At 41.9% G+C, this 26748-nt stretch overlaps 1 long non-coding RNA gene across 1 annotated transcript in view; it reads left to right on the top strand.

The window, feature by feature from the left end:
- LOC111671356 (uncharacterized) overlaps positions 1 to 26748 on the top strand; it is an 88691-nt gene that overhangs the window by 37354 nt on the left and 24589 nt on the right. Inside the window, exon 3 of the long non-coding RNA XR_002761926.2 lies at positions 14749 to 14803. This is a non-coding gene — a long non-coding RNA (uncharacterized LOC111671356). The remainder of the gene's footprint in view (positions 1 to 14748; positions 14804 to 26748) is intronic.

Below are 26748 nucleotides of genomic sequence, written 5' to 3'. Positions count from 1 at the left end.
AGGAAAACGGCGACAGATGTGGATGAGATCGACACAGCTGCACAGGTCGTTAGAAGCTGGTTTACCGAAGTAACGACACGAGAATTGCCGCCGCTCTTCACGACCACATCGTCTGTGTAGACTAAACACACTGCGGTGGGCGGGGTTTGTCACCTGTTTACTTACGTATTGATCGGGGCAAAATTAAACACAATACCCTGGTTAAGGGTACAGCTGCTGACTTACAGGCCAACTCACAGTTACCACGTCTGTGAAGGAACATGCCATGCACATTTCATCATCTGCCGACATCCCTGAGGGTCTGCATGCAAAAATCCTGCCCATACACACTGTGCACACTATGAGTGCACTGATGGCACGTGCACGAGAATCTGTACGCTTATTTGGTGCACTGTATTCTCCGTCCTTGGTCCTTATTCTCCTTTAGAGGTCAAACAATTTCCTGTATTTTAAAATTTTCATGTTGTTGCCAAACAAAAGAGTTTTTTTCTTCCTGCCGTCAAGACGTCACGTGTGTCCCGTGAACAAGCACAGGTTCGTCTGCATCCTTCTGCGCTCCAGTTTAATCATATGAAGGATCTTCACTTATTTGTGCTGCAAATCAACTTGTGCAGATGTCCTGACAGATCCCACCTGTTGACATGCAAGGAGGCTCCTAGAGGCTGCCTGTCTGCTCAGCAAGGGTCTTTTTAAGTGATTAACTAGATGCTTCAAAATAGACAAGAGTTTTACAGAAATTATTTTTAGTAAAAAGGGAAGAAAAGGGAAGGTCTGCGTCGTCATTTTGATGTACTGTACGTTCCTGCATATTTCTGTGAAATCTCTGTGTGATACGTTTGCACAGAGATGTCGACGGGGTGGGGGAGGGGTCAGAGCTGCCAGACTGATACCCCGACAGGAAGAGACATCTCTCTCCTTACAGCTCTTCCTCACCTCCTGACAGAACCTGCCACTGAAGATGACCCGACCCACATACTGCCTCACAGTCTCTCCTCCTCAGTGTAGACACACACACACACACACACACACACACACACACACACACACACACACACACACACACACAAGAGCCGTTGCTTTTTCCAAAAATGAAGTTTTAGTGAAGTTCGAATGAAACACAGTTTATTCAACTAATTTGTTGCGTTTACACAGTGAATTTTTTAATTCAATCAGGTCATTACAGTTCACACACACACACACACACACACACACACACACACTAACAACAACACGCATGTGCTAGATGATATGCAGTGTAGCTATTCTCAAGTGAGACGACACAGATGTACGAGACAGATGCAACAGTCCCCAACAGCCTTGAACCTGCAGCCTCTTTCTGCTCTGCCTGGTTTGCATGGAGCACTCATGTTTTTCCAGTGTATGTGTGTGTGTGTGTCTACTGTATGTATGTATGTATGTGTGTGTGTATGTGTGTGTGTGTTGCAGTAATAGAACAAAGGATCCTTTTGTACAACAGGCCCGTGGCTGCAGTGTCTCCTCCACAAACACGCTGTGTGCTGCATGTATTTTCATGTATGCTCATGTGTGCTGCCCACATGTGTGTTTTGCTGCTCGCTGTTTATCAGGAGAGACCTGAGCTCCAGTCGAGTGTGTTTGCGTCCCTGCGGAGCGCAGCTCTCGCCCCGGGCTGGGCTGACTTTAGGCCTCCTGCTTTTTGTCAGACCCCGCTCGCCTCTCTCTCCTCTGGCTATGATCTACTAGACTTCTGCTGCAGCTAATGGTAATCCTTCTCCTGACAGCTCCTTAAAACAGCTACACTGCTGTTGTCGTGAAGGCAGCATTTTCAGTTTGATTCCCACAGTCGTAAATGCACAAAGAAAGGACTGTTTCAGCCTGACAGATCAAAAGTTTAGTGTAAAATATAGACGGCCTCTTCAACAACAAAGAAAATCATCAGTAATGAGTCTTCAGCCTTCACTTGGACTGGAGTATAAATGGACTGAATCCACTTCAACCAACAGTGCTGTTTGTCCTTTTTCAGATGTGCCCATTAAAAATGTATATCAGGCTTTCTATATACAGTCTATGATATCATGACCCAGTTTTAAATCAGCGCACCGTCTGTACAGTTACATCATACAGGAAGTTAGTGCGTCAACTAATCCTGTTCATTTAAAGTTAATTCTACGGTGGCCCTGAGAGGCCAACACACTCGAGGAAGCATCAGCCTCCGGGCCCGAACCATGAAGCCAAACACGGAAGTGCCAAAAAAGCAAATGCAGTTCCTCTAATGACCACGAGACTCAGTCCCCATAGACTCCCATGTTAAGATGTCCGACTTCACAGCAGAAATAAACATGTTTACAGCCTGGTGCAGGAACTGTTGTGGTCTCTAGAGCTGATTTCCTCCTCCATGACACCTGTTTATATAACTCACCTGTTCACATTTTACTAAGGCTTAAAGCTACAGTAATAGGCTACAATCCGTTACCTGTGACTGGCCTCCCCGCACCAACAGTGAGCCAATCAGAAGAGAGTATGACCTGTTCTTGCTAGAGCTCCAGTCTGTAAAACTACATGGAGATGATTTTTGGTTCTTAACAAAATAATCTTATCATGGATCAAAACTTCAGATAAAACATCAGATAAGTGTCAAACATGGGACATTTAAAATTAGTTTCTGGCTGTTTAACATTCTGCATGAACAGCGGCAGGTGATTTCCAAAGCTCGGATTGACATGAAATAAGTTTTCCCACTTTTGGTAAGAAATCACAGAGAAACATTCAGCAGGTTGAAATCACTTAATTTTCAGATTAAAGTTCATCTGGATCTGGATTCGTTTTGCGAACATGGCACGAAATTTTGTTCCAAACTGCAACAATAAATCTCTGCTACAGATCGGAGCTGTACCTCTAACTAGCTCCTCTCCACAGCAGTGGAAACCGAGGCTGATGGGAGTTATATAACCGACAGAACAACGGAGCGCTGGCCGGAACATAAACTTGTAGTTTTTCAAATTATCCGAGAGACTCTGGTGTTTTTACAGTGTGTGGAAAAAAAAAAAAAAAAAAAAAAAACTTCTCCTACTTTGCAGCTTTGTATCGGGCCGCCGGACCAGTTCAAGGCAAATGTTTTACTTTAGACTGACATGTGAGTAACCATAGCAACTATACTGACGTTATATATATGAACAGATGAAGTTTTTCTGCTGAAAATATCCAGTGTTTACAGCACTTGACACTGAATTCAGTCTTTTTTAACGTGATGAAAATACTGACATTTGGTGCTGCACATACATACCATACAGTACAGTACAGTACACACACACACACACACACACACACACACACACACAGCCTATGTAATCCCATCGTCTGTGTCTGCCCGTCCCTGCGTCCTGTGTTTGTTTGTGTTGTATCTGGTTCCCGATGCCATATGGTATCCGCAGCCACTGGTATCACACTCTGCAGCAGGCCCCTAATAGCCTGCTGTTCTCAGGGCTCGGCTCGTCTTGTCTAAACAAAGACCGCACTGACAAACACGGTGAAGTATTAGAGTTCATGATGAAAGTTTCAGAGCGCAGAGTCGCATATTGTTTTACTGATCCCCCCCACCCCCACCCCCCCTCACAGCTATGCACCTCCATCACAGTAGCCCCTGCTGCACAAAACTACATGCATATTTCCCCCCCAACTATGTAATTACTTTTTTATTCATCTCACAGGCTCGTTCAACTTCCTTGTTTGTGTCTAATTAAGTGGATCACAATGAGTCCAGTCAGTGCACCCAGCATACTTCCTGCAGCATCACGGTCGTATCGCTGCCTCCTCTGCACCTGTACCTTCCTCCAGTGATTCAGTCTTACAGAGGTTCACACCTCAAAACTCCCCGACTCGGAAAACACTTCAACACAATCACATGATGCATCTTGATAGTATTTTTCATTAGACCCTTCCTGTCTGGTGAACACCCACTCATCCAACTCCACACTCCCGGTTTTTATTATCACTGCGTCTCAAGGCGAAACTGAGTAACGCTGGTGACGTCACTCTGACGTCACCAGCGTTATTTCCTCAGACTGATAAGTTCTGCTCGCAACAAAGACAAAGATCTCCGTGTGAAATCAGTGGAGCGGCTGTTTGATATTACAGCTGTTTACTTCAGAGCCGGATGAATCTACATCTGTTTAAATATGATTTTATTTATTTAAAAAAAACATTAATTCCACCTGTACTGGTGATAGATTAAAGGAAAAAAACCTGAATAAATAAATTGAACACGTTTAGAAGAATTACTGATTATATTTGGATTATATACAGACTAATCAAATCACCTGTATGAAGCACTTTTCCACTACAACCATTTATATCTATTTACCTGAACAGATTCACATTCAAACACAATGAGGAAAATAAAACAACACCTTTAAATTACCATTAACTGAACTGTTTTCATTTCACATTCAGAATAAAACTGAAAACTACAAATAGTATCGTAGTAAAACTATTTTATTCTGCATATTAAATTGTAATTATTTCAATATTAATGAGACTGGTTATAGATACTTAAATACTTGCAAACTGCATTTTGATTAATTTCATTAAATCTTGTTAATTGTACTTGGAGTTCAAGCAACAACAAACGTGAAAAATTAAAGATTTTTTGATATTTTTTTATTTATATTTATATATTTAATTATTTTTATTAGTTATTAGATCGTTGACAGCGGAGACTGAGACGGGGAGTGAGCAGAGCGGATCGGAGGGAAGGACATGCAGCAAAAAGTCCTTATAATATTTTATTCACCACCAAACCATCAGCCGCCGCCTCCACCAGCAGGAGGTCACGCTGACGGTTATGGAGCATGTTATGAAGTAAGAACTGAGGGAACTCTGGGGCGCCCTGGTGGCCTTGAGGTTAAACTGAAGACCATGAACCACATGATTTCCACTGTCGACTTAAAAATCCGTTTTGTTGAAGCAACAGAATAGTTTATCCGACCTCGGATCAGAGCCTCGCTCCACAGTACGTTGTGTGTCTCGTTTCATATAAGATGATCCAATATCATCGTTTTATTCATATTTCTATTTTCTAGTTGCCATTAACGAACACCGTTTCCCAATAGCTCAAGACTTTAAGGGGCTAAAGGTCACGGCTGGATAGAAGACGAGTCGAGTCTCGGTAAATCAGACTCGTCTGTAACGACAGCAGGAGAGAGAGGACTCAACGCTTTAATGGATTTTACGGACAAAATAAGTTGCGCCGATGTAAATTTCATGGGAAACATAGATTTTTTTTCTGTAACTTCATGTTAATATCACAGAGGTTTCAGTTTCGAATATCATCTGCAGATTTGTCTCAACATATGGAAATGAAACATATGGAGAAACACTGAACTACAGGTTACAGGAGTTAAAAGAAGCTGAAGGTTTCCCGAGCACGGAGCCAGGAGACCAGGACCATTTGGCTGTCAGACTGAGGGGAATGAGTGGGCTGGCCTCCAGACCTCAAGGCATCCGGCTGCTGGCACTCCGCAGCGCTCGGCTGTAGTTCATTCAGCTGTACAACAAAGTCAATAACTTAAAGCAGAAATCGTTCTTCACCACGTTTTCCTGTTAATTCTTTAATCTCTCCTTCGCGTCGTCCTCACGGCGCTCTTTCCCTACGCCGGGCTCTCCCTGTAATTGACCCGCCCACGCTGCTGCCCCAGCCTGACAGGCGGTTATCAAATGGAGCTGTGACCCATCAGCAGCAGTGGTGTCTGCTTTTCCTTACACATTTTACTCAGTGACAACCACATCTGGCAGATCTGGAAGGTTTTCTTGCCAGTGCTACAAAATTTCTTTGTCATTCCGCCTCCACTGATTTGATTTTCGTGGTTTCTTTCCCCCTAAACTCCATTAAAACGTGGTGAAGAAAGGCAGCCAGTGTATTCTGTGTTACTTCATGTCATATTCTGACTGGTCGGTTTGTAGGCATGTAGTCGTAGCAACAGTCACATTGTGAGAGTTCGGTCCTGAATTTTCTGACACTGTGTTGTGTTGTTGTGGCTTCAACATTTCCACAGGCCTGACATGGAAGGAAGAAAATATCTAAATGATGCGTCTTCTGGGCTCTGCATGTTGACATGGGCGTGTTGTGCATTTGGAAAAAGAAACACAACATGGCTGCCAGACGCATCCACATTACATCATCTACGTAGGGAGGTTTTCACATTGGCTTTGAGAAACACCCACAGACTATAAATAAAGGTCGATGTAGCCTCCGTGACGTGACCCAGGGGTTTCTGAAGAGCAGGTTTGAAGCTCAGAGTGAGCTGCTTCACCGTCGCCATCTTGGCAGTGCCTGACTCCGCCCCTAACTCCCGAGCTAATCCAAAAATGGGAAAAAAGAGGTGCGGCGTGTGTGGAGTCGAGACTTTGGTTCATGCTGGTTTGTTGGCAAACATACGCTTCACCCACCTGTCACTCAAAGAGGCCACGCCCCCTCAATTATGCATAACTTTAAGTCTTAATAAAATGTAAACAGGTGAGTTATATAAACAGGTGACATGAACCAAAGAGACCAAAGCTGTTTTTGTACCAGGCTGTGAACATGTTTCTTTCTGCTGTAAAGTTGGACATTTTAACATGGGAGTCTATGGGGACTGACTCACTGTTGGAGCCAGACTCTAGTGGTCGTTAGAGGAACTGCAGCTGCTGGTTCTTCAGTGGTGGCGTCATGTTTCAGCCCCGGAGGTTGAGGCTTGGTAATGACTACAACATACATGAGTTAAATGCATCCGTCCCTTACACTGACTTGTCATTGGCATGGCAGCTTCGTCTGACTCCTTAACTCCATGGAAGTTTGTTTTTTTTTATATATTTTTGGCAGCTCTGATAATTGTCCTGAAACCAAGCTGTAATCATTCAACACACTGTACTTGTTTAGAATGAAAAAAAAAAAGAAAAGAAATTACACTCCCTCACACTGCTGTCCTAGAAATTTTCCTCCAACTGCTGTTATGTATTCTGTTTGAAGCTCAGGCTTGACAGCTTCATTTGTGAAGTGTCTCAATTAGGCAGAATATTTCTGCTGACATATCTCGACGCCCAGACTGTCTGACGAGAACATGAAAGCCCAGACTTAAGGAAGTCATCACACACCTCGGCAGAGACAAACACACACAGTCATGTGTGAACGAACACGCACACACACGCAAACATATGCAAACACTAAAAATAGAGGCAGCTATCCTGCTAACGCTAGTTAATGCTCCTCACCCCAGACAGCTGGATTTGCATATCTTTAATGTGCTTTTTTTTTTTTTCTTTTTCTTTTTCCTCCTCTCTCCTTCCCCTCGCTGCGTTTCTCCTTCTCTGTCCGTCCTTCTGTTTTGTGTGAAACAGTCTGGGCTCTTGGAGGAACTCTCAGGAGGGATTGCAGTGCATGTTGGGAGGGAGCATTTTGTGTCAGAAAAGCAAGAAAAAAGCAGGCTGAAAAGATTTCAACAATTGTTGTAATTAGATATTCCCCCCGCCCCCCCCACCACCCTCCCATTACAGTGGCCTGACCACTGTAATGGTCTCCATCTGGTCTGTGAGGCGGGAAAAGAAAGATATTAAGTCCCTGGGCTGTATAGGACGGCCATCTGGGCCGGGCCACTCCCACCACTCTGAGGCCACCTCTCCACTGTCCCAACCCACCAGCAGACCGGCCCACTGGCCGCGGCTTCACACCACGCCGCCGTGTCTGCAGCATCAACAACAATAGATACCGGCCCGCTTGTCCCATTAAGCCCATGTGATTCTTCCAATAGTCGGTTCTGCAGTCAGTAAATAGGCTATGTCATTCTGCTAGCAGGCTGGAGTGGCACCAGTTGGAGTCTCGCCAGTATACAGCACATTTATCAAGCTCAGGGGACATATTTGTCCGCTTCCTGTCAGGCCTCCTTCACCAATCCAACCACGACCCTTACATCAAGTATCTATAACCCAAAGCGTCTGATTGGTGCAGCCTGGACCGAGTGCTGACAGGAAGTTGGAATTTGTTTCTCTATTAACACGCTCATAACAGTTATTTTATAATGAGTTACAGAATTTCAAATATCATAAAGTTTACTTGCTTTTTATACAAAGCTTTTTTATTGTTACTATTTTATTGTAGTTTTTATTTATTACACATTGACTTCCTCTTTCATAACTGCATGTTGTGCAGTTTGTGGCAAAAGCAATTTCAGCCACAATGAGGAATATTTGCTGAAGATTTGCCGCCGTTCTTTAGTCACAAAATCAACAAGTCCGACAAGGATGACTTCATTTATCAGTGTGGTTTAGGAAAAACATCCTAGATTAGGTTACAATTACTTCCTCATTAATATTTGATAACCTTCACTGTCACGGTTAAAACAGTAACTGCTTGAGAGTAAGGTTAGGGAATGATCGTGGTCATGGTTAAAGGAAATTAAATCTCTTTTAAGTCTGAGGTTAGCGTCGTACTTTCCACATCTGCGAGAACTCGAGTCAGTTGTGTCATTTTTCTACAAACATGGTACCACACGATATTTTGATGCTATGATCACACAGACATTAAAGCTAATATGTGTAAAATTTCTGACTTTTTTGAGGTTGGTTATTCGTGTTTTGTATTAACATCGTAAAACTTATGACAAAATAAATGCGCTTCACACATTTGACAGCCGGGTCCACGCCAGCTAAATGTCTACATGCAAAATCTATTTGTTATTAACATGCAAAAACATTACAAATATTTTCTATCCAAATGTAATGTATGTAAATAGCAGTGTGCAAACTATTATTAACAGAACAAAATAACACAGTCTAGCGCAGCCCTGCCACTTAAAGGCCTAAAAACATTACAGAATTAAATTATCTGTTGTCTTTGTTGTTGAATCATGTTTGTGCAAAATAAATATGCAAATCAGGACGTTTCACATCTGGATGTATTGTTATAACATCAGACCAGACACTCGCTGCACAACTGCAGTGTTAATTGTGACTAGTTTTCAGTAGCAGTTCTCTCAGCCTCAAATCAACTGAATTAAATCTTATTTGAAAATTAAGCAATTTTCTGTTTCAAGTTGCATTAAAATGATCTCGACTAAAACTTTGGACTAAAATACCGGATTTCTCTGACGAGACTCTGCTGTGCTTCAGAGTGGTAGTTCAGACTGGGCTTGTGTTTCTATCTGGTCAGCAGACTCTTGAGATGAGGGTTTATAATAATATATGGTAAATACTCAACCAGACCACTCAAATGATGTTGAACTAAACACAAAACAGAATCTAAGACCCCGAGCCTCCGCTGTTTATTTATTAAATAACCCGCGGTCGTTGAAATGTCTGATAATCCAAACACAGCTTGACTTCCTTAAAAGCCCTCCAGATATAAACAGTCCATCCACCTAGAGCCAACTGTACACAGGATATTCATTCTTCCCATTTTAAATAAAGTTTCCTGCTGATCGTCGGTCGTTAGAAGATCACGTTAAATAAAGCTGCGTGCTGGTATTTGTGGCAGCAGGTATCATCAGACGGAGCGGCTCTGCTAAAGGAGGAAACCTCCACCAAAATCAGAGAGCAACAATCTCCTGCTGCGGTTACAATAATCTCTTTTGGATCACAGAGATAAATAAATCTGCTCCTCAGTATCTAAATGCAACAGAAAGAAGATTATTATTCTGACCAGCGATTCTCAATAACAAATACTGTGCACTCTGGTTTATGATGCTTTTTTGAAGAGTGCTAGTTAAAGGCTGGACTCGACAATATTTTCATATGATGACAAAGTGAAGGGTCAATCGTAGATCATATATGAAACTAGAGAGAATAATCACAGACTCTACTGAGCCTTTTAGCCTCATGGTGTTCACTGGTTTTGTTTCTGGTTCTCCACTCTACTTGTTTTTTTACTGAAAGTTAGCTGCTACCTGTTAGCGACCAGCTGGTGAACACAGTGGAGCATTTAGCAAATGGTCAGACTCAAGACTCTAACATGATAATATTATATATAACACTAAAATCCTCATTTGACCCCTGAAACCACCGAGCCGGGAACCACTGCTTTAAGATAAATGACAATCTACTACAGCATGTGATAAACTACAGCCAGTGTAAAACGTTTGGTTTTCCTTTAGCCGTGATATTTGCTCCTCTAATTTTAGCTTCTTAGCTTTTTAGCTAAAATTCATGGCAGTTTAAAAACTGCTGTTTTTTAGCAGCTGGTGACATTCAAAACAAGAAGGTCTGGCACTTGTGGGATATCATGTTTTTAATACATGTGCCAAAATGATTAGATGATGTAAATAAAATAAATATGTCCTTATCTAGTAGTATAGGGTAAAGACTGTTGAGCAAAATCAAAAGCTTGATTTCTAGCCACCTATTACAAATGGGTTTTTTACATCTGGAAGTAGGTTTTCATTTTGTCCCTTTATCATAGTTCACTCTTTCTATTCTGGTCTGAACATATGTGACTATATGCAGGATTTAAACGTGTTACTGTGACGCTGCTCTTGACGTGTAAGTGCAGGCAGAGGCCAGTCCGTGCTAATTAAGATAAGTACTGGACCGTGAAGAACTTTCACATCACGGCTGAGCAAGAACTGAAATGTTTGACATGGCTGCAGTCATAATGTTACTGGTTCAGCTTTCACTTAATGGGAGTCAATTGATACCTGGCGCTCTAAGCCCTGCAATCTCCATTTTCTTTTTCCTGTTTTGATATTTCAGACTGTAGCTCGAGGCTGACTGAGCACGTTTAGCACGAGATCTTCCATGAGAGCGGCGTCGCAGCTTTTCTTCAGACTCCGTCAGGCTCGTCTGTTAGCAGATTGGTTTAGTCGCAGGATCTCAAATGGAAATCGATTGTAGCTTGTTTGCAGCAGTGATGAAATGTTAAACAAAAAGAGATAGATATGCCATAGGATAAAAGACTGAGCATTGCTCAACTTCTGTATCAGGAAATCAGGAAGTAACTACACACTACAAACTGACTGTTCTGGGTGTAACTGAACACAAACACATTATTCTGATACAAGCTAATATGAACAAACAGACCCATGTCAACAATATTTTGCTCCCCACAGGAAGAAAACCGTTGGACTAGAAAGCCACAAATAGTGTCCCATTAATTTCCCAGAATGCCTCTACAAACAAGAAAGTGTAAAGTCCAGGACCTGCACCAGGTGACCTGCTGAACCAGGGCAGACGGTGAAACAGTGACCGCATCGACATAACAAATCGGTGGATCCCTCGATGACGAAATGTACGTCACGCAAAACCCTCACGTACCGGCAGATGTGGAAAGCATCGGCTCAATTTTATCCACTCTAATGGTCAATTAGAAAAGCAACCGCCTGTCCAATTACGTCTCCTCGTGGAGGAGGTCTGGAGTCTCGTGCACCCGAAATGAAAAAGACAGATCAGGTCGTGTCTGGAATTTATTTAGAGATAATAGAGTGTGAGGGTGTGGTCGGCTTTGTAAATTTTTTATTTTGTGTATTTTCTCAGCAGATACTCATATGAGAATAGTGTAAATGGCAATGTAAAACAATTTAACACAGAAAATAGGAAAATGTCTTCACCTCATGTGACTTTTGGTTTGACGTTACACTCTGCCCTCAGTGATGCATCGACCTCAGAGCTCCATTTAAAGTCTGTGTGAACTGGGTTTAACTTTGTGTCCTCCATTACATTCCACCCAGTTTGTTCATAATTATCCCTGCAGGGAAATTCCTTTGTTACAATTGCTCTACACTCAAGTTAGGAAAGAGGAGGTAAATAAGTGAAACAGTAAAAACTTCTATAAAATAGTATTAATAATAAATGCACAGTGAGGGATTAGGAAGAATGTGGAAAAGCAAATGTGTAAAAAGTAAAAAGTAATGTGTACAGAGCACAGTTCGTCAGTGGTTCCCTTCATCTCAAGTCTGTCTTTGCCTGTCTGTCTGTCTGTCTGTCCGTCTGTCTGACTGTCTGTCACCCCTGACTTTCCCTCTCGCTCTCACAACAGTCATCCAAGCTATACAGCCGCTCAGCCAGTGGAAGAACGCTGGGCACGCTGCCAGCCAGCCAGGGCGCCAGTTGGGCAGTCCATCAGTAACATTGAAGACATGTTATCCACCCGAGTGTATCCGCCTGGCCCTGATCACCTGTCTGAGCCCCCGTCTCCCACACCCCCCCCCCCCCCCCCCCTGCTCACTCAGGGGCCCTGGGTAAAGTGCTCGCAGTCCCCCGTCTTGCTTTATCAGCATGGCACCCAGGCATCCAGCCCGCTGCTTTAGGTCTCTTAAAACACGTACGCAAATAAATGAGAAGGGTGCTGGAAATAACCACTTTCTCATCTGCAGCCAAGGCGCCCTGCTGGTCAGGTCATTGTCTTTAAAGGGACAGGGGCTCAGAGAAAGCAGACCGCTGCTGACCTCCACTCGTTCTTTTCTTAACGAATACAAAGTCAGCGAAGTTAATTTAGCCTCCCTGCAATATAAAATAGATGAAAGGTTCCACAGAGGCTTATAAGGGCTGTTTGTTTCCCGTTGTGACTTGGTGCTTTAAACGCCACAGCTAAAAATATTGCTGTCGCTCTTTTGATTCAAAATATATACAGGATTCGCACTGTGTCTTGTCCTCATTCAATCTGCTTCAATATAATAGTCACCGCTTTACGGATCTACTGATATTATGGCTGCTGAATGGTTTGGAGTGTCACTTTAAGGGTCATTTCCTTTGGCGGCTCAATATTAGCCTGATTTTCAAACTAAACTAAAGAACATAAGGTACAGTCAAAGTTGTCCACAATGCAAAATCAGTGTGCCCTGCTGCCCGTGACCCTGACCAGCATTAACACTGGAAAATGGAAAATGACTGGTTTTCAATTTCAATCAATGTGGACATGTTCCATCACAGTGGTGTCCAAACCGTGGCCAAAAAATAGTCTCCATATGGCAGAAATTATTTAAAAAAAAGAAGAAGACACTTGTGAGGCTTTCAGTCCAGAATACACACATGACAGAACATCAGTAACAACGCAACAACATCTCACGTGTGTGTAGAGGTTTTCAGCTCAGTGAGGGTGTGTAAAGGACAGGTATGGATTTACTGACTGTCAAAGAGACAAAACACACACACACACACACACACACACACACAGACTAAAATAGAGGGAGATTGTGCTGTAGCCATGACAATAAGGTAGCTAACGTAAGCAAACCAACTTTGCTACAAGGGCAACATTAGCTTCATGTCAAAACAGGTGGTTGTTAGCTAACAATGCTAATTTAGTACTACGAGGGTTTTAGCTCTGGCAGCTTCTCAGACAATACAAGTGAAAGTTACATTATTCATTAGCGGGACATTAGTAAAGGTGTACTGTCTGTGTTTGCAGCTATAATGTAGCTAACTTAGCTTAAAAGCTGAGCTAGCTTAGGTAGTGATACCAGCATTAGAGAAGGTGTGCTAAATGTTTTTGCAGCTATAATGTAGCTAACTTAGCTGATAAGGTGAGCTAGCTGAGCTAATGATACCGGAGGGTGTGCTCTCTCTGTTTGTAGCCATAGTATAGCTAGCTTGGCTAATAAGCTGAGCTACCTTTGCCAACATTACTCCCATTGTGTGTGTAGGCATTTTGAGGTTTTGGGTTACCTGCCAGAAAGGACCTGTGACCTGAACTATTTGTTTTGTGTTCCTATACTCGGGCTACTTTAGTCTTAGACCTCAGATCATATTTGCCAGTGACTTGTGTTTGTAGAATGAGGTTTTCACCTGAAGCTCTGTGGCAAAGCTTTAATCTTTTTGTTGTATTCAGGACATTTTGATGAATATTCTTATTCTTTTTAAACGCCTATAATAAAAGCTACATCTGTGTTATGTGTCAGATTCGACCCAGTGATAATTATGGGTTGGTTATGCAGATAAATACATAGTAATATATAGAATGAGGGAGCATTTTTGAATAACTGATTGAATTTTGAATCATCGGAGCAAGTTAACATCACAGATTCACTTTAAACCATTTCACATTTGTGATATTAGAACCTCAGAGCGCTGTAAACCACCAAAAATAAGTTCCTCTTTGACTTGAACCAAAGAAACATCCATGCAGAATAACTTCAGAATATGCAAAGAGGGGCTATAACACCAAACAATAACTTTGTCATCATAATGTAATGCATGAAGTATTTGCTCTCCCCATTCCTCTGGCAACATTGTGCGCCTTGTGAATACAATCTCCTCGGCCTACCATACAGTATCTCCCTCTCCCTGTTCCGTCCATAATGAATACGAAGTGAATTCTCAATAACAAACCTGACTGCCTGACCCAGAGCAGCTGCAGAAAGAGAAGCAGACCCTGCGAGGCACTGGAGCCATTCAAGAGTTTCTCAGGTGTCATTATAGGTGGAAGCTGAACAACCTCTGATGAAAGAGTGATTGAAGGTCTGTTCAACCTGTTGAGAAATGATCAAAACAATAGTGCCAAGTGAATTGTGAGCTGGAGCTCTGTAGAGTGACTGAAGGTCAAGTACTTTTAAACAGCTTAAAGGAGCTTTAATCCAAGGAACCGCGGTCAAAATCTTTGTCTTTAACCATCCAGAACTTCTCTCGCTACGTCTAGTGTCAATGTGTCAGTAGGAAAAATACTCCCTCCTCATGCATATGACTTGAAATGATTAAGTGGATTTTCAAATGGATCCGTAAGTGAGAAATTGCTTGTCCTCAGTCCGAATGGTAAATCTTGTGTTGTGGTTTCTTCTTTCGGAAAAATCTAACTGCAGTTGTTTCTGTTCACAGCCGCAATGATGGAAGCCTGAACGCCGCTGAAGGCCTGTGAGCGGATACGCACGGGGTAAGGCAACTATCATTGTCGCATTGAATAGCTGTGAATCTCTTTTCGTTTTTATATATCTCTCAATCTCTGTTTCCTTTTGATTTGGATGTGACACTTTAAGAAGCAGAGTCGTCCTTGACTAGCTCGCACATGATCCACCGACGTGTCAGAGTTCAACTTTGGAAGTACAATATTCATTGATTATGCATACTGGATCAAAACATGTGAAAATCAATGGTTTTCTCACTTCAATTGAACCACCCACACATCTTACTAATCAGAGGCTTGACTGGTTTCACAAAGATACGTAAGACTGGTCTCCAGAGTTAGACCACATCAGATCTGCTCTTGTTTCTCGTGCAGTTTGAGGGGCGTCATGGAACCTGATTAATTGCCTGAATGATCAAAGATCTAGCTTTCGGATAATCAGAGGGATTTTTGAAATGTTGAAAGCTTTGTGGGTTAACACAACGTACAAGATTAACAACTTTAGTGGTGTCACATCAGGGAGACAATGACGATCCTTTGGAGAGGACTCAGAGCAGAATTTCATTTGAACAAATCAGGTGAATCTTTATTTAATTACTGGGCCTGAGGTGTTATTGAGGGGGATATGATGTGATATGGCTTTTATTGGTTCTCGTCCGTGTCCTCTAACCGAAACCATATTTAAGAAACAAAGCCAACTTCCTGTCTCCAAGCGTTAAGTCATGATGGAGAGAAGAGACCGACAATGTTTTCCTAAATAGCTCATTTTGACCCCTACTGTTTCTGTTGCTTTGCACATTTGTCACTTTGAATAGTAGCTTATAAAAAGCCCTTTTCAGTTCATCAATATTGTATATACACGTATTTGTCATCAACGCTGTTTTAACCTCCACCGTCATTCATTTGACAGTCGCTGGTTCTCAAGTGTGCATTGAGCAGATAGCCGGATTTCCACACGGCTCTTTCTATGAAAGGTAATGTGTTCGGCAACACATTGGGGCTATTACTTCCTCCATCTCTCCCTGCCAAACACCTCTCTGTGGTATTGTCTGTGCTGGAGTGCTGCAGCAGCTTTAGAGGAAGAAATCATTGTTCTTCTTGAGGGCTTAAAGAGCTCGAGGAAGTCATAGACAGCGCTGTTCTCCCTCCTCCTTCCTGTCTCCTCCTCCTTCCCTCATGAAAGTCCGTGAAATAAAGTGCATCACGATGTTCCCATATGACCGAATACACCAGAGAACTCAAGTACTTTGCATGATAAATGATTCACAGTTGGAAAACAAGTACAGTAGTAGAGTGCTCTCCACTGATAAATTGGGTTTCTATTATAAAGGGCTGATATCGACCTTTTATAAAAGTGCATGTCGTCCAGTTAGCGTTGTTGCTTTTGAAATGATAGGTGTGATGCGGCTTTATTGATTACGTATTCATTATAGAATTTATTAATGTTTGTCTATAGGATCAGGAATGATGCATTACATTAATTTTGTCTGTTCGACTGAACTGATGATGCATCGCTTCGGCTGGATTCCCCCCGGCTTACACAAGCACTGGACTCTGTTTGTAGAAACAGCGCTGAAGCCAAAGCAGCTTGTTTAAAGAGGTTGGCTGCTCAGACCTCTCATTTTACAACTGGTATGCCCACGGAGAAAATGGCAGGGCACGGCTATAGAGGAGTGAGGGTTTTGTTTCATTAAATGAAAACTCTCTGTCGGACACTAATGAAGTCCAACGTGACCGTGGAACCTCTCCGGTCGCGTCGACCAGGTTAAAGCTGGTTTTTTACAATGTCAGTGGTTAAAGGAAAGACTGTAGCTACTGTTAATAATACAATGAAGGTACATTCTGGTCTAATGCATGAATATCCTACATGCTCATCCTTCCCCCGACCTTACTTTCCACTTCGCTGCATATAGTGGACACTACTTCCTGCGTTCGCACTGAAAGTTGACATAAATTGTTGGTGCAAAACCGCTCAATATTAACGCAAGTCTGGGTTTGCAGGTAAACTTAAGCTGGGTGCCCACATGTCGCCGATAATCTCTCCTAAATCTTGTTGTTGCATTAGCACAGCTCAGAAAACATCACGACCCAAAAGCCCAACAGTTGATGACATTTACAAACCAGGCGAGCGATGGCACAAAAGGAGTAAATTAGGAATAAGGAAACAGGTAAAAAGCTTGGCTGAATGCACAAAGACAATCTGGCACATGGTGAGTGAAACAGGCAGGTATATACACACACACACACACACATATATATATATATATATATATATATATATTTATATATATATTTATACACGGAGGGGACTAATTATAGAAGAGGAGACAGGTGTGTCATTAGGGGGAGGAAGATCAGGTGGGAAACAGGGCACGGGGGGAGGGGCCGGTGGAGTGAAACTGAAAACATGGAGACAATGTGCAAAACATGACATGAGTTTGGATAAAAAAAAATAAAAAAAATCTTACTCTCGTTTTATGTTCCAAATAAATCTGACTAATCCGGGGGTTTTTGTTTACAACCTGTTTTACTTCCCGGCTGCTCGTGTTTCTTGTCCCACTGGACCCGTGCTGCATGTTCTCAGGGTGAAGATATAAAGTTTTGTTCTTTTAAAGACGGCACTTCCTGGAAATATTTGGCACAAAGATATTCAGATCTACCTTATCATCCAGACTATAGCTGTATTTCTCAGGGAGTCTCTCCATTCCCTCCTCCCGTCCTCTACTCTGCATTGCCTCTTTTACTATTCCCTCTCTCCTCCTCCTCCTCCTCTTCCTCTCTCTTCCTGCTGAGCCTCACTTGCAGTTTGCCCTCCTCTTTCAATCTCTTTCTCCCTTCCTCTCCATCTCTGTCTTCTATCCTATTCATAACAGAAAGCATTCCTGTTCCACCTTCCTTTCAGCTTGCTATACTCCTGTCTCTATAACTAATGCTGCTCTTCTAAAATCCCCGTTTCTTCTCTGGCGTCTTCCACCTGGCTCTGCACGAAGTCAGATTCTTTGAACCTCTATGAGGCTTTATTGTTCCACGTAGAACAAAAACAGCAGTTTATGACACGCCAGCTTTATTTTATGCAGGTTTACTAGAAGCTGGAGGATTGATGGCCTCGTTGCCATTTATGTATTCGTCGAATTATAAGTCCAGGTAGAAGGTTTAAGAGGTTTTGACGGATAAATATTATATTTCACCAATAATCACAAAAAGCATTTTTATTCACGATAACCTGCAAAACGTTGTGTAAAACATTCGACTTTGCTCTTTTCTGTTAATCTACCTCCTCCACTGAGCTCCGCACATCTGCAGAAAGTTCAGTACTAAATAAATAAGTAGCCATCGTTGTTTTATTTATTTATTTCTCTCCTTCTCCTTTTGTTTTGTTTAGCGAAAGGCCGACCCCCCCCCTTTTTTTTTGCTGTAACGACAGCCTGCGAGCACATCCCCGTGGCCTTCTGCCATTCGGATCTGCAGGGAGGGCTTTCTGGCAACACTTGAATCAAAGCTCCCACTGTATTGAGTTGTTTCACAGTTTAATCAAAGTGGACCTGATCTGGATACACCAATGAGGTCATTCATAGACGCTGCACTCATTAGGGAGGGCGTTTTTACGATTAATAATGCACCGTTAACAGTCAAATTGTGATTTAACAAATTCAGTGGTGATGTTTTCACCCAGGGAGGCATTTGTTGTGCGCCAGAAATCCTCCCCCCAAATAAACCCCCGGTGGGAGGCTGTTAAACGTAGGCTTGGGCCAATGTTCGATAATATCGACTATCGTGATATTTTCTCGCCATGTGCAATATTTTTCATAATATCAAATTTTTTGTTCTTCGTCCAAGTCTGACCCTCATTTCACCGCTTGTACACTGCACCTCGGCATATGACAAATAAAACTCTGAACTGCTGTTTCGCGGCGGTACTTCAAACATAAAGTACGATCATACGATAACATCGTATTTCGCGATATTTGGCCTCAACTGTACAAAGATATTACATTTTGGATATCGCCTCAAGCCTAACCTAACACAGGAATACACTGGACAACATTTAATTAAGGCCATCAAGCTAAACATCTATCACAGGCTTCTTCAGCCTTCTTCAGTCAAACGTTTTCTCAAGTTACTCTGTGTGAATTTTGAGGCCTCTTTTCATCAGAGACAGACAGGAAATGCAGGGAGCGACAGCCAGGGAATGACATGCAGCAAATGATCCGGAGAGCCGGGACCCGAACCGGGAACACGCAACCCAGGGCATATGAGCCCACGTGATATGCGCCCTAACCACTCACTAATATAAGGTAGACGATGAAGGAAGTTCATTAGGATCCATCACTGAGTTCAGTTTTTAAATAGAGTTGATGGTAGTAGTGTTGGTATAACAAGGTCTAATTTGGGCTGAAATAATCACTGGCACCTGTGATACTATGAACATCTGATGGGAATTTTCATACAATCAATTTTCTGCATTACTGCAGTCTGAGGTTCAACTCTGGCTCAGTAAACAGAGAGATGACTGACAGTCCAACCAAACTTCTTCTACACAGAGTTTGTGAGAGTTTGGCTTCTTTATCAATCTCCTGCAAACACAGACACACACACACACACACAAACACACACACACACACACACACACACACACACAAACACACACACACACACACACAGACACACAGAAATTTCCTGGCAGGTAAATTTGCAAATAGATGAACATTCTTGATATTTTCAGGCAACGTTTCAGAAACAAATACCTCCGAGACAAAAAAATTACTTTTGCAGAATCAGCATATTTGCAACTTCTGCATTGTTAGCCATTTATAAAGCTAACCTGACAAATGCATTATTACACTAGCCAACTGGCCGCATTTTATCCGAAGCACTTCACACCTTGGGTTCAGTATCTTCCCACGGACACTTTATGACTTTGACGCTTCAATCAGCGGACGACCTCCTGAGCCACAGACGCCCCCAGCTAACGGCTAACTATAAGGGAGAACAAAATACTTAATCGCCAGTGTGCTTCAAAGGAAGCACCAGTATGATCACTGCAGCTCCCCCTCTATGTTCACCTGCCTGATGTCCGAATTTGGGAAGTGCTGGTGAAACCACTTCTGCCACTTTGTGTGTGTACACCATGAATTCCTGAGAGGACAGACCGTCAAGAAGTAATCCCCATTTCTGTGACGGCAGGTTTATCGAGTGTGTCCGTTCTGAATAAAGTATAAACAGTTCTGTCTTCAGACATGTTCTGATGACACGTCGTATAAACTGGTTCATTCGGAGAATATCCAGGAGTTTAGTCCTTTTTTTTCTTCTTTGTGGCGGATAAAAAACCGGCATTTTGACAGTTTGGGATTTCCCTGATGTCGAAATTCAGTTTACTCATCTGTTTGTGTGGGTTTTTTTTTTTTTCATGCCAGCATGATGTGCATGGAGCAAAGGTGGGAGGAGGGATGCAAACAAATGGGACCATCATTCAAATGAGGGAGGGAAAAGGAGCCGTTGGTAGGGTGGAACTTGGGTTTTGGGTTTTGAAGCATCAGGGTTTTAGGTTTTGAAGAACTTGAGTTTTGGGGTTTGAAGCATCAGGGTTTTGGGTTTTGAGTTTCGTAGAAGCTTCTTGGATGAGAGGTGAAACGTCTTCAAGTATCTACAAACAAGTCCAATTGCCCTTCATTCACCTTTTCTTTGGATAACCAGGACCTGCAGGACTGAGAAGGGGTTTGGACTTTACGTTTTCCTGGAAAACCTCAGCCAGCTGCTTCCTGACTGGTTGTGGATTGTTTGTCACCGTAGTGGCACCGAACTATCAAATGCTTGCTAGTTGCATTCAGGACATTAAGCTATATGTACAGTAGATATAGGTAACCAGGTCAGTGACAGTCAGTTTATTTACCATGGGTAGAGCGTAAAGAGATGTGTAAGTGTCCTCGTGTTGGGGTGACTCACCTCACAGTTTATGTCCATTTCTGGGAAGTGGTGTGTCCTTCATGTAGGCAGGGGGACAGTCAGAGGATGGCGGAGGGTCAGGTTGATGGATGGGTGTGTTTCAGGTCTGACTTCGGCGCAGGAGACTGGAGTTGGCGTCCTACCAAAGACCTGCAATTGACATTCACATATTTATTAACGGTTATCCAAGATTTTTTCAGTAACCGTGGAAAAAAGTGATTATTGTTTGATCGTATCTTCCTAACTGGATCTGCTCATATCTTTTCCTTAGTGATAACATAGTTGTAATGTGCTGATACGGTAGAGAAAAAAAATGCTGTTATAAAATAATAGATTTGCAGAGTAATCAAATATCAGCATTCTCATACAGTGAGCCTTGATAAGAATGGAAACTGGCGAGGACAGGGAAGGAGAGGAAAAAAGGCGACCAGACACTTCGGCACACCTTCCAGCAGGGACGCTAACACATAATTAATTTTAAAGTACAGTCCCGATAAGCCATGGAAACAGAGCGGGAACTGCCCCAGAGATCCAGAACCATACCCACAGGTACAAATAGCAACAGGGGTTTCCGTCTTCCACAGTGGAAAGAGCTCCTCTGCCCTCGTCTCCATCATTATGTGGGGTGACTGAATGGAAGCATTGCCTCCTTCTCTGAAAGGCTCGTCTCAGGCTTGCTTTATTCTGGCCTTGAAATAACCCGGATGTCTCCTCGCTGACATTCAAACATTTCTCTTTGTGTTTTTGTCTCTGGGTCAATGCCAGACTCCCTTCGCTGCTGGCTCTGTGGAATTTTTGTCAGCATACTTGTAGGGCAAAACCTCACATTGTATTTTTCTGAGGAATGCCAGTGCCGCTGATAGTTGTTGGTATTTTCTATTTTCTGCCATAAAAAAAAAAAAAAAAGAAAGAAAAATTTAGGGTGGAGCAGTGAATTGGATTTCCTGCTACACCTGGCTTTTGAACTCGTGTTAGGGTTTGTGTCGTTCCTTTAGCAGAAAGCTCTGAAGCAAGAAACGAATCTCGTCTTAAAACGTGATGATGAACAAAAGCACAGATTTCCTCTCTTGAATTCATGTCACAGCTCTGCAGCAGCAGCAGCAGCAGCAGCAGCAGCACCCAGACAGTGTCTGACAAATGCATGATGGGTATTGGTGTGTGGGTGTGTGTCAGTGTGTGTGTGTGTGTGTGTGTGTGCGTAGGAGGGAGGGGGGCACAGAAATCGACTGGCAGAGTAACGAATGGCAGGCAGCCAGGTTGTCAGCTCACAGCAGCTGTCCTTCATGGGGGACTGGTACATGAAAACAACAGAAAAGATAGAAGGAGCGAGAGAGGGAGACAGAAGGACAGCGAGAGGGCACGGTTACTTCAAGCGCTCCAAAATCCTTCGGAAAGGAGATTTACAAAGAGACCAGGTTAAGTACATAAAAACAGAAACGGTTGTCAGAGAAAAGACAACGACCGGTGTCACGTCTGAGAGCTCATCAAATTGTCCTTCAAAGTTTGTTCCCAAAATTACAACATTTGGAGTTACAGAGCATCCGAGATATTTTCTTGTAGAATACAAGAGGGTGAGATTTATTATCCTTTGGTCTGTTTATTTGTTTGAAAACTACTGAACACAGCTTTCATTGATACCTGAGCTTTGCAACCAAAAACCTTTCATTTAAGAAAATAATGCAACACTGATTACTTGCTTTGCTAAAAAGAAAAATGCAGTATAGAATAAACAAAATGATGAATTCCCATAATCAGCTTCTTACTGTGATCGATGTGGTTCTACAGAAACACACAGTGTGGAGCTGAAATGGTTTGTCAGTTATTCAATAAGTTGATCAGCTGTAAATGAATCAGCAACAATTTTAATCATAGGTCATTTTCAAGAAGAAAGTAATATGAATATATCTGATTGAGTTATGAGATTTCTCTGTGTCATTTTTACTATTTTATTATATTTCAATTGACTAAAAACAACATTATCTGCAGATTAATCAATAATGAAAATACAAGCAGCTTATTACGACCTACAGTTAACGTCTCATTGTAAGTATCAGTCTTTTCAGCAACTGCTCCAAAACTTCCTGTTTGCATTCAAGTGACAAAGCCTGTAGTGGCAGTGGTAGTTATAACGCGAGTATAATTATAATTATAAATTATCACAGAATTGTTTTTAAGCCGTCGGCATTAAAATTGTCTTTGGCGGAGGGAACGGGAGAGAGCGAAAGAAGCGAAGCGCCTTGTAAATGTTCAGAATCAGTAACTGAAGACGAACGAACCGGTTCAGAAAAACAAACAGCTCTGGGTTCAGCGTCTTTTCTCAGGGATTCTTGTTGCTCTGTTTTTTAACTCAGTTGTGATTTCCAACTTTTCGCAAAGTCAAAACTGTTCCAATAGAAACAACCGATGAATAAACAGTTAACAAGACTGTTTGAGTTACTATTGTAACTCTACAACTAACCAAACCTTTACCTTTAAGCATCGAACTAATTCAGGAAAACGCTTCCTGTGGGAGGGGACAACTTCTAAGGCTGGAGCACTCGTCTGTTAATTGCAGCCCTGAGTCAGATCTATCATCACATCAGAGGTGATCAGCGCTGATTAATCCTCTCCGACCCGTTTACTGTTCAATGAAAATGATCCACTTACTTTCATAGTAACACACAGTCTCTTAAAACAGTTTTCCACTCCACTCAACTGGAGCCGTTCACCTACTGTAGCACACGAAGGCTTCTCCTGAATGAGCAATCAAGACGCTTCATAAAGTCTAATTAAACAATCTGTTTTGGTACACTGGGGCCCAAGTAGCAACAACATGTTAATTGTCTCTGCTCTGAGACGCTGCCGTTCATGGCAATTACATGCCTGTGCAACTGGAGTTGGAGTTAAAGTGCACACGCAGGACCTGAAGTAACCGTCACCAGCTTAACAAGCTGCCAATAACAAATGAGGAAGGGTCAAAGTTGACGGCTTCATTGTTCTGTGGAATTATTATCAATGAAAGAAGAACAACTGCAGGGAGGAAAGATGGAACAAAATATATAATAATAGAGGAGGACAATGTTGAATAAAAGGAGAACAGAGACGGCAGCAGGAGAGAAGATATAGATATATTTTGAGGTCATTTAAAAGAATTAAAATTGGTATTATGTCTCATGGGTTTGTGAGAACAAATCCAGAAATATATTCTCACCTCAGCGGCTTCAGCATCTTTCAAACTTGTTTCGCCCCATTTATTTATTTTACTTCCTTTGTTTGTTTGCATGGTTTATTTGGATTATTCAGCCTTACGTTTACATGGTTACACTGAGCAGACTCTACACTCTGGTGATCGCTTCTCAATAACAAAGTTTAAACGTTTAAAATGCTAAAAAATATAAAGAGCTGAAAATGATTGGAAACTGCTGCTGCTGTTTAATTGGCTCAAACAGCCGACAGCCAACAGTGGGTTTTTTTTTAGGAATTTTAATTGCAGCCGAATCTGTAAAGAGTAATTTAACACAAGCTCCAATATTTTCTCTCCTGAAAAAGTGCATGGTTATTCCAGTGTGACTTCACCGTGGTTACAGGTGGATCACAGTGATTGTGATCGAGGAAACAGAGTTCAAACTTTATCAAAATAATGTTTTTACGTGAAGGTAGGTTTAACTCTGTAATAAACCAAAGACCAAAATCACAATTTTCATGCAGGAAATTAGTCTCAAATCGATGTTAATTAACAGATTTTTTTCAATCAAGTCAATGAAACCATAAATACATGGCATGAAATTTGAATGTCAGACAGACGACAGCAGCAGGAACAGGACTGCGACAGTGACTGTGTCACTCCACATTCAACATCACAACGTTTTTAATTTCCTCCCAGAGAACTTGAAGCTGCACTCGCTTCCAAACTTGATTAAAACCCTCCTTTCTGATTGGTCAGTGACAAGCACTCTGCCCGGAATCTGATTGGTCACGTGAAGCCATCTGTCTCCGTGTGACTCACGGACAGATCTGTGCCCACGGGGCTGTCGGCTCTTTTAGCCAATCACCGTTTAAAACACACACAAAAGCATGAAAAGGCATTTCTGTTTTTATGAGTCATTAGTTTGCGGTTCACCTGAAATGCCTGAAATGTGTTACTGTATATGGAAACTAACATGGGCTGAGTGTCTATTAAAAACATCATAGCTGCTGTTTTTCATCTGCAGAAATAAAAACATATTATTTCATCAGTTTACCACCATATGGTGTATGAGATTATATTATATTAAAATATCAAATATGTATTCAGAGAGTGGTGCGCCTCTGGTAGTCTACACAAAATACTGTCGTCTCTCTCCGACATTTAAAAAAGTCATTATAATTTCAATAATTTCAATGGAGAGTTTTTGTGCAACTTGATGGTTAAAAAGCCTCGTTTCTCCTTCTGATGGAAAAACCTTTCAATCTGTGTGGAACTGTTTCAGTGATATCACATATTTTTTGTAAACCGGTGTAAAAGGATTTAATTTAGCTTTTCAGCTTTTTGTGACCTTCCCATTTCTGTTAGTCAGCAAAGTTTTGATTTCGGTGTCACGCTTCAAAACCAAAGAGAAAATCAGGTATTTATTATTTCAGCGTTAACGCTCATTAACTGCTGCTCATCATCATAAAACTCAACAATGTTGCTTTAAAAATTACCAAAAGGCCAAAACACAGTATGAATGTATAAAATTCAGATATTACATTTAAAATTTTCCTTTATTCTGGTGCATAGCAACAAACACCCACATCATACTGTAAGTGCCTGTCAGCCAGTCAGAAGTGAGAAGTCTTTGCGACCATACAAATAAAGTTAAATACTATCATTATTATTGTTATATGTTCTTTGGTCAAGTTTCTTTCACAAAAATTAAAAAAATGTTTCTTTGTGTTTTCTTTTCAGACTGAAATTATGTTCCAAGAAAAAAGAAAAACTGCCCATAAGCAGGATGTGTCCTCATTGTAACATCAAGGCAGGTTCAGTGCTGCTGTCAGCTTTATGATTATTCTGATTTCCATTTTATTTTTATTTTCTGGTTTCCTTTCAAGGCCATTGTGGAGGAGGTCACATTTAAAAGAATTGGACTATCCAGTTAATGCTATGAAATGCCTTGAACCTGTGTCACAACTCCTCGTGCAGCGATGCAGAAATCATAGTGTTGTTTAAGCCCCGCACCGACTGTGATCGTCATAATAATGAAAGCCATTGTAATTTACAAGAATCCTTCTTCGTATTTTCTGCATGTTCTGAAAAAGATTTACAGACCGGAGCTGCTGAATGTCACCTGACAGTCGTGGCCGAGCACCAGCTGAAGACTGGTGAGGGTTTAGTTCAGCAGCAGCTTTTATTTTTCACCGCTATCTTTTCAGAATAAAGCGATATTCACACATTGGAATCCCATCAGAGCCACAGATTAACGTTTTACAATATGATCACTTGTATCTATGGACAGAGACGTTATTAAATATTACATTTGATTGTAGTTCTTATCGTGGGCTTCGAACACGTGCTATCGGAGCTTCTCTCTGGCTCTCTGCTCCTCACAGCAGGCTTTGATTTTGCTCCTTTGCTTTCACTGAGTTTATTGGCAGCTCGCACAAAGTGAGCCATTGCTGCAACGCTGTCCAGTCAGCTGCAAAGACACACTCTGCACTTCTTGCTTTTTTTTTTTTTTTTTTTATTGACCCATGATTGGATTGTGAGGAGCACAAATGCCCCCCTCTTCCTTCCCTCTTCAACCACGCTTTGTGTTGTGCTTTCTCCTGAAATGGCCGACGTGTTTTTGTTTATTCGTCCTATCTTATTACGTGTTTATTTTCTTCCCGTTTTACACAGAACACAGAAAATAAAGAACATACAGGACAGCGTGAAATTAGTGAATTAAAACTGTAAAAAATATGAAGATGTGTCTCTCAGACAGAACAGACAGCGGCGGTAATGGCATTCGGCTTTTCAGCAGCAGCACCAGCTGTGCCCGATCCAAATGGGCACCAACAGTGATTCAGGCCAAGCAGGGTCATATGAGGAC

The sequence above is a fragment of the Seriola lalandi genome, unplaced genomic scaffold (genome assembly GCF_002814215.2).
Source record: "Seriola lalandi dorsalis isolate HSWRI2012SDOR001 ecotype SW California unplaced genomic scaffold, Sedor1 jcf7180002054875, whole genome shotgun sequence".
NCBI classification, from domain to species: Eukaryota; Metazoa; Chordata; class Actinopteri; order Carangiformes; family Carangidae; genus Seriola; species Seriola lalandi.
This window is presented reverse-complemented; position numbering and strand designations above follow the sequence as displayed.